Below are 9,239 nucleotides of genomic sequence, written 5' to 3'. Positions count from 1 at the left end.
ATGTGCTGTAAGAATAATATATGATACTCAACCACAATCCTCTTGCAGACATTTGTTTATGGAGTTGGGAATTCTAACTACTACTTCAGAGTGTATTTATTACCTCATGAATTTTGTTGTAAATATTCCACTGCTGTTCGAAAGGAGCAATGATGTAGATAACTGACACCACCTCATCTGTAGAAGAGTTTCTATTATTGTAATGTGTAAAGGGTGGTGTGTAGGAATTACAGTATCACATCTGTATATCTATATTAAAAAAACCACTAATAATGATCAGATTGTAGCCAAATTTATGAATTTGTGATTTGCGAAATGATCCATGGAACATAAAAGCTAGCTATTGAATAATGGAATAATGACAATATTATGAAAAGGATATATTGCTATTCACCATGTAGGGGAATGTTGAGTCACAGACAGGCACATCATCTCCACTATATGGTGGGTAGCAATGTACCCTTTTCATAATATTGTAACTAACTAATATAGCTTTTTAGTGGCAACAAAACTCAAGGTTTTACCATCACCATTAAATTTGTGCTGTATACAGACTGAATGCCGCAAGTGAAGATGTTGTAGTAATGGGCATCTTTTGTTGAAGATTGGCAGCAAAAATGTTTCTGATGACAGAAATGGCAATCTGTCTGCAGTCAGTAAGTAATTGGTGCAGGAAATTGATAACAATATTGTGGAATCTGGTTTTTCACTACGAACTTTTTTCCATTACAGATGAGGATCACTGCAAATGTGACGAATAAATTTTTTATGAAATTACTGCAGCCAGTCACCTTTTGTTTTGATCTCCAATTTTTATTATCCCATTAACAGTTTTAAACAGCCTAGTGATTCATCTTCAGATGGTACAAATTTATTGGTTGTCTGAAGCAGTATGGGAGTCGTGTGGCTGTGACAAGAAGTATAAACAAAACACTTAATGGCCGAATGTGGTAAGAATTATCCACATTCTCACCCACTCAGTGCTCACACAGTAAGTTTACACATCTTGTCACAGCTCCCACACTGCTGAAAACAATAAATAAGTACCATCCGATGACAAATCGCAAGGGGGTTTGAAACCAGTAATGGGATAATAAAAATTGAACAAAATGAAAGGTGACTCCATTTTGAGAAACCTTTGTTTTGCACAGGTTTGTGACTGTACAATTACTCTTCTTGTTGAGTGCCAAATCTCCTTTTTGAGAATCACATAACTCAACAGATGACTGATTTTCTGAACCTCCTTCTTCAAAAATGGAACTGCTATAACTAATGCAAAAATGTTCATTCTTTTTCACTTTTAAGCAGTTCTTTAATTTTAAACTAGATACTTTTCCCTGCAGAGGAAATAAAACAATTTGAAGACCATACATTGAGGGACAAATACAGTGCCTGACAAAAAAGTGAAGGACCCAGAAGTGGAGGAGGAAATAAAATTAAACTTCACGGATTGAGAGACTGCACAGCGGTGTCTCAGCAATTAGGACATCGAGTCAAATGTACGAAGAAGTTGGAAGTACGAGCCCACTTGTCAGTGTGGCACTGCACCTCCTACAGCTTGGAAGGCTGTCGTAAGGTCATCATGTCCTCTCCTGAGGTGAGCTCGACCCACAACTGTTTGTAGCTATTCCTGTGGCCAGCAAATTCCCCAGATCTGTTCCCGACAGAACACATGCTGGACCAGCTCATAATATCGTCCCGGATACTGGCGCTGGGACAGAGTTGACACCCGAGCTGGTCTCGCACGTGTTCTATCGGAAGCAAATATGGGGATATTGCCGACCACAAGAGTAGCTCCACATTACACAGACCATCTGTAGGAACACAGCCCACATGTGGACGAGCATTATCTTGTCAAAAAATGGCACTGTGATACTGTCCTCAAGAGGTAACACGTGGAGATGCAGGATGTCTGTGATGTACCGACATACTGTCAGAATTCCCTCACTCTCTGCCTGACAGCTCCCCGCACCGTGACGCCACGAGTAACACCAGTGCATTTCTCCAGACTGAACCAATCAGATCAATGGGGCCTCTTCACATGTCGCCACATCTCCGACAGTCACCCGGGGTAGTATGGAACTGTAATTCGTCACTGCCACTTGTCAGCAGTTCACACTTCCCAGACATGGCAGTGTCCTGAATGCAGCCATCTGTGCTGTGGCATTAACGGCAGCCTGTGCATCGGATGGTTATTCTCTAGCTCGGCTGCTGCTAGCCTCAGACCGATGGTGCAGGACAACTCAGGATGTTCAGGGAGTCCGTTACTCATTCCCAGATGGCCGGTGCAAAGGTGAAGGCCTTACGACAGAAGTGCTGGGTGCACGATACTGTGATTGTCCATCGTTTCGGTCAGCCACAATTGACCGGAATGATGACAGGTACGGCCGCCCTCACATTCCTGCACAGTCCGACGTTGAGCCACTGCCACACCTGAATGCCTCACAAATCCAGATACTGCTTGATTTGACCGGCTGTCCAAACTGAAATCTACAATGACAGTGTCTCGTATGAGCACACAGCAACTCTGTGCCCTTCATAGTGCTCACTCAACATCTGACACTGTTTGTGGCCCTTATATACCCTAATGGGCCTGGTAGCAACAGTAAAAACACTACTGGCCATTAAAATTGCTACACCACGAAGATGACGTGCTACAGACAGGAAGAAGATGCTGTGATATGCAAATGATTAGCTTTTCAGAGCATTCACACAAGGTTGGCGCCGGTGGCGACACCTACAACGTGCTGACATGAGGAAAGTTTCCAACCGATTTCTCATACACAAATAGCAGTTCACCGGCGTTGCCTGGTGAAATGTTGTTGTGATGCCTCGTGTAAGGAGGAGAAATGCATACCATCATGTTTCAGACTTTGATAAAGGTGGGAAGGTAGACTATCGCGATTGCGGTTTATCATATCGTGACATTGCTGCTCGCATTGGTTGAGATCCAGTGACTGTTAGCAGAATATGGAATCGGTGAGTTCAGGAGGATAATACGGAATGCTGTGCTGGATCCCAATGGCCTCGTATCACTAGCAATCAAGGTGATATGCATCTTATCCACACGGCTGTAATGGATCGTGCAGCCACGTCTCGATCCCTGAGGCAACAGATGGGGACATTTGCAAGACAACAACCATCTGCACAAACAGTTTGACAATGGTTGCAGCAGTGTGCACTATCAGCTCAGAGACCATTGCTACAGTTACGCATCACATGGTCACATCCGGTTACGCATCACATGGTCACATCCGTGTTTGGTGACATTGCGGTGAATGCACATTGGAAGCGTGTATTCGTCATCTCCATACTGGTGTATCACCCAGCGTGATGGTATGGGGCGCCATTGGTTACACATCTCGGTACCTCTTGTTTGCATTGACGGCACTTTGAACAGTGGATGTTACATTTCAGATGTGTTACGACCCATGGCTCTATCCTTCATTTGATCCCTGCAAAACCCTACAGCTCAACAAGATAATGCACGACCGCATGTTGTAGGTGCTGTATGGGCCTTTCTGGATACAGGAAATGTTTAACACCTGCCTTGGCCAGTACATTCTCAAGATCTCTCACCAATTGAAAACGTCTGGTCAATGGTGGCCGAGCAACTGGCTCGTCACAATACGTCAGTCACTACTCTTTGTGAACCGTGTATCGTGTTGAAACTGCATGGGCAGCTGTAACTGTATCAAGGCCGTTATTATGGCCAGATGTGGTTGTTCTGGGTACTGATTTCTCAGGATCTCTGCACCCAAATTGCGTGAAAATGTAATCACATGTCAAATCTAGTATAATATATTTGTACAATGATTTCTTCTTGTTGTAGCAACTTTAATGGACAGTAGTGTATGAGCGACACTAATGCATTCGAGTGGCCTTTCTACCTGTGACAGAGATTTGCATTTCTAATCATTTACATACAAGGCAATGGTGTGTATGTGTACGAAGTTATGTTATCTGACAGTTTCGGAAACTAATTAACAAAACAGAGCTGATGAGCAACAAATATGGTGAGGTACCAGCTAGTAAGTAGATGGTGTTTTTTCCACTTTTCGTGTGACTCTTGCACCACATTCCTATTGCTGAGGAATTTTCCACATAAGCTTTGCTGCTGTAGCAACATTCAGGCTTTTTAGATCACATGAAAAATTCACTTTCAGCAGGAACAGAACACTCAATATAGCAATATTGCTGAACCTACTACATGTGAGACTCACAATAAAATAATAGCTTCTCTGACGGGTTTTGTTATTGACACATAGGGTACATTTTAATTATTTCCACCATTTGCATGGGTAAGGGCTGCGATGCTACTCAAGGTTAAAGCAGTCTACAACTTTGGCAATAAAATCAAAATCAGTTCCATGAAATTTTGAACAAACTGCTGAATGCCAGTAAGATGCTCCCACAATATTTTGAGTTTTCCAGCAATCTTCAAGTGTATACCGAGAAAATTACACTGAGCTTCCCTATTTAAGAGCCTGCTGGTACACGCACGGTATGTACAGTTGTCACGGCACGTACTTTGCTCGAGTGCGTGCACTTCTGCTGTGTTGCCGAGAGCACCTGCTGCAGTGAAAGTTCACCTCACCAGTATCAGATTGATCATCTTCACATGGTACAATCGTGGAATAATGTCTGATTCACAGAGCACAAAGTTTTTCTATGTAGAATTCTGTGCAGCCTTTAAATGTAGGAGCAGGTAACCTACAAGCAGAATTTGAACACCTCGAAACTGGATTCCTGAACAACGAGTATTTATCTCGGCAGGTACGGAGAGTGCTATAAACGTACAAGTGTCACAACACGGAAGACGATGGGACATTCAACATGACAGGTTATGTGTGTGCTGCATGCTGGAAATGTTTCCACAGAAAATAAGCTACATCTGCATCTACATACATACTCCGCAATCCACTATATGGTGCATGGTGGAGGGTACCTAGTGCCACAACTAGTATCTTCTCTCCCTGTTCCACTCCCAAACAGAACGAGGGAGAAATGACGGCCTATATGCCTCTGTACGAGCCCCAAACTCTCTTATCTTATCTTTGTGGTCTTTCTGCAAAATGTAAGTTGGCGGCAGTAAAATTGTACTGCACTCAGCCTCAAATGCTGGTTCTCTAAATTTCCTCAGTAGCGATTCACGAAAAGAATGCCTCCTTTCCTCTACAGACACCCACCCGAGTTCCTGAAACATTTCCGTAACACCTGTGTGATGATCAAACCTACCAGTAACAAATCTAGCACCCCGCCTCTGAATTGCTTCTATGGCCTCCCTCAAGCCAACCTGATAGGGAACCCAAACGCTAGAGCAGTACTCAAGAATATGTTGTATTAGTGTTTTATAAGCAATCTCCTTTACAGATGAACCACATCTTCGCAAAATTCTACCAATGAACCGAAGATGACAATCTGTCTACCCCACAACTGCCATTACATGCTTGTCCCACTTCATATTGCTGTCCAAAGTTACACCCAAATATTTAACTGACGTGACTGGGTCAAGCGCTACGCTACTAATGGAGTATTCAAACATTACAGCTCTAAGGAAACATAAGTTTAAAGTAAACTTTCACCCTCCATCAAAAGTCTCAGAACTTCTGGAATGACTCGACAAAGACTAGAAGTGTGTGTAGCAGGTTTTTGTAGGATTCCGTGTGGGTTGGAAAATCGTCTACAGGACAAATGACGTGCACTGTTCAAGATCACACCGTGGAATTCAGTGGCATACTCGCCTCCTCTGAGCTGGCAAATCAGATATTGCAGAGCACTAATTGTACCAATCATTCAAGGAAATGCAATGAATTGTCATCCATTTTTCAAAATCTTGGAACTCTATTACCAGTTAGTGGAAATACAATTGCCTGAATCCTTTAGCAACGGGCTGACAGTTTGTAGCTAGACACTTCACAGAAATCCGTCAAAGAAAAACCTCACTCTCTGTGAATTCAACATCATTGTGCATTTTACCATGTGAAGAGGGCCAGTAAAGTACCGATGAGGTGAACTTTCACAACGGAGATCAATTGGAGCAGCACAGATACTTACAGCAGTGGCACACTGTGCCGGCGGGATCGTGAATGGGGAAGCTCGGTTTACTGTTACCCGTATACACCTGAAGGTGGCCAGAAGACTCTGCATTGAAATATGGTGACAGAAAGTTACTGACCCGTGGCAACTCACCCGAAATTTCTGCAGGGAAAGTTTTAAATTTTACAAAATAGCATATTTTCTAACAAATGTTTTATATTTTTCACATTTTATATTATGAAAAGAATTTTGCTGCAGTTGTTTTATGACAAGTAGCAGCAGCCCTTTGATATTCACCATTTGTTAAAGTTACCCTCCACTAATACAGTATTAAGCTACACACATTTTTGCCAGTTCTGTAGGTTGTTTAATCTGCTTCCATTAGGTTGTTGCCTTAAGCTTCCCTTACCTGTACACAGAATCTGGCAAACAAACTGCTCAGTGCATTTGCTTGACTATAGGTCCCACCCTCCCATATTTCATTTTCCTCATTAACAGTCATATCTAACATCATGGGATAGAAGAAAACAACTTATAAAATGATCAGGGCAATCACAAAACTTTTCACCAGCAAACACCTACATGTGAAGGTGAAAATTCAACTTTATAAATTGATAGTTCAGCCACATGTATGGATGTGCAGGTTTGGGAACCACCAGTGAAACTAATATTAAACCTCTACAAAGGTCCCAAAATCACTAGCAGAGAGGGTCGCTGAGAGCCCCAGTGCGAGCTAGAACGAGGAATATTTGTAATGAACACTGAGAAAAATGCCTCTACAATATTCAGTAAGATAGAGGTCCTTTGTCACAATGTCAGTCAACACAGCCAACTTTGTGATGTCAAATTATCAACCCAGAACCAAGGCATATATATAGTGTCTCTCAATCAATAACTAAGATACATGCAGCCATATGACATCTCACATGTGAAAATATTTCATGTCGCTAACGATTTACTAGTTTGACCAAGGTTTGACGGGCCAAAATGAGAATAATGTGTCACATAGATAAGGTGTCACAACCTTACATGCAGGTAAATGTTATGCTGAATAGTAATGAAAATTTTGCTGTCTAAATGATGTGAATTGTGATTTTTATATATAATAAATGAATGTAAAATTTTATTATAATTTCAAAGGAGTTTATGGTGTAGGAAGGAGCTCCCAACTTATTGGAACTGAGAAATACTGGAGCGCACCCTGTGGATGCTGAAGAATACCCACTGAATCAAATATGGCTGCTATAGAAATAATGGATAGTGATAGAATACAATTGAGCATTGTTAAAAACTGCAAATAACACTTTTCCTTTGCTTTTTTATAGTTCATATTTATTACCAGAGTGCTTTTTGGAAGTAAATTGAGTTTTGAGTTTGGACTCTACTGGGTTTAACAGTCACCAGACTACAGTTCTGTAATTGGCAACAGGACCGTAATTATGTTTGGGGTGGATAGGGTACATCTTTATGTTTTCAGTAGTTGAGTTCCAACTGAGACTTAATCCCTGTAATGTAGTACTACACTGGGACAGAAATAGTGATCCTCAGTTGATTTTCAGGTATATTACATCTTGTGGATATATGTTTAGAGTAAAGTTGTGGGTTTGGTGCCCTCCATGTTCCCATGCTGAGTACACCCATGAATAAAAACATAGAAAACACTTTTCTAATTTTCAAACGTGTTAGCTCCTTTTTCAGGCAGGTAGCATCCACATTGGACACTGTCAGCTACACAACACTGCACCACACACAAACACACAGCGTAGCACAGCTCTGAGCAGCACAGTATAGAACAGTGTGTTTGTAGGTGCACAACACAGTTCAAGTATGAGCACATGTGTCAGGAAAAATGGAACATGAAACTAAAAATTGCAATAGTTGTTTCTCATCATCTGAAGGGTGAAAATGTAGGAAACAGTGTCAGCGGGTGATAAGAGTGCCAAAAAGTCAAATAATGCACTACTGGCCATTAAAATTGCTGCACAATGAAGATGACATGCTACAGACGCGAAATTTAGCCGACAGGAAGAAGATGCTGTGATATGAAAATGATTAGCTTTTCCGAGCATTCACACAAGGTTGGTGCTGGTAGCAACAGCTACAATGTGCTGACATGAGGAAAGTTTCCAACCGATTCCTCATACACAAACAGCAGTTGACTGGTGAAATGTTGTTGTGGTGCCTCATGAAAGGAGGAGAAATGCTTACCATCATGTTTCCGACTTTGATAAAGGTCGGACTGTAGCCTATTTCGATTGTGATTTATCGTATCGCGGCATTGCTGCTCGTGTTGGTCAAGATCCGATGACGGTTAACAGAATATGGAATCGGTGGGTACAGGAGGGTAATACGGAATGCCGTGCTGGATCCCAACGGCCTCGTATCACTAGCAGTCGAGATGACAGGCGTCTTATCCGCATGGCTGTATCGGATCGAACCCTGAGTCAACAACGTGACAACAACCATCTGCACGAACAGTTCGACGATGTTTGCAGCGGCATCGACTATCAGTTTGGAGACCGTGGCTGCGGTTACCCTTGATGCTGTATCACAGACAGGAGTGCCTGCGATGGTCTACTCAATGACAAACATAGGTGCACAAATGGCAAAACGTCATTTTTTCGGATGAATCCAGGTTCTGTATACAGCATCATAATGGTCGCATCCGTGTTTGACGACATCGTGGTAAACTCACATAGGAAGCATGTATGCGTCATCACCATACTGGCGTATCACCCGGCGTGATGGTATGGGGTGCCATTGGTTACACGTCTCTGTCACCTCTTGTTTGCATTGATGGCACTTTGAACAGTGGACGTTACATTTCAGATGTCTTACGACCTGTGGCTCTACCCTTCATTCGATCCCTGCGGAACCCTACATTTCAGCATGATAATGCACGACCGCATCATGCAGGTCCTGTACGGGCCTTTCTGGATACAGAAAACGTTTGACTGCTGCCCTGGCCAGCACATTCTCCAGATCTCTCACTAATTGAAAACGTCTGGTCAATGGTGGCCGAGCAACTGGTTCGTCACAATACGCCTGTCACTACTCTTGATGAACTGTGGTATTGTGTTGAAGCTGCATGGGCAGCTGTACCTGTACACGCCATACAAGCTCTGTTGGACTCAATCCCCAGGCATACCAAGGCCATTATTACGGCCAGAGGTGGTTGTTCTGGGTACTGATTTCTTAGG

This window comes from Schistocerca gregaria, chromosome 10 (genome assembly GCF_023897955.1).
Source record: "Schistocerca gregaria isolate iqSchGreg1 chromosome 10, iqSchGreg1.2, whole genome shotgun sequence".
In the NCBI taxonomy this organism is placed as follows: domain Eukaryota; kingdom Metazoa; phylum Arthropoda; class Insecta; order Orthoptera; family Acrididae; genus Schistocerca; species Schistocerca gregaria.
Note: the sequence above shows the minus strand (reverse complement) of the source record.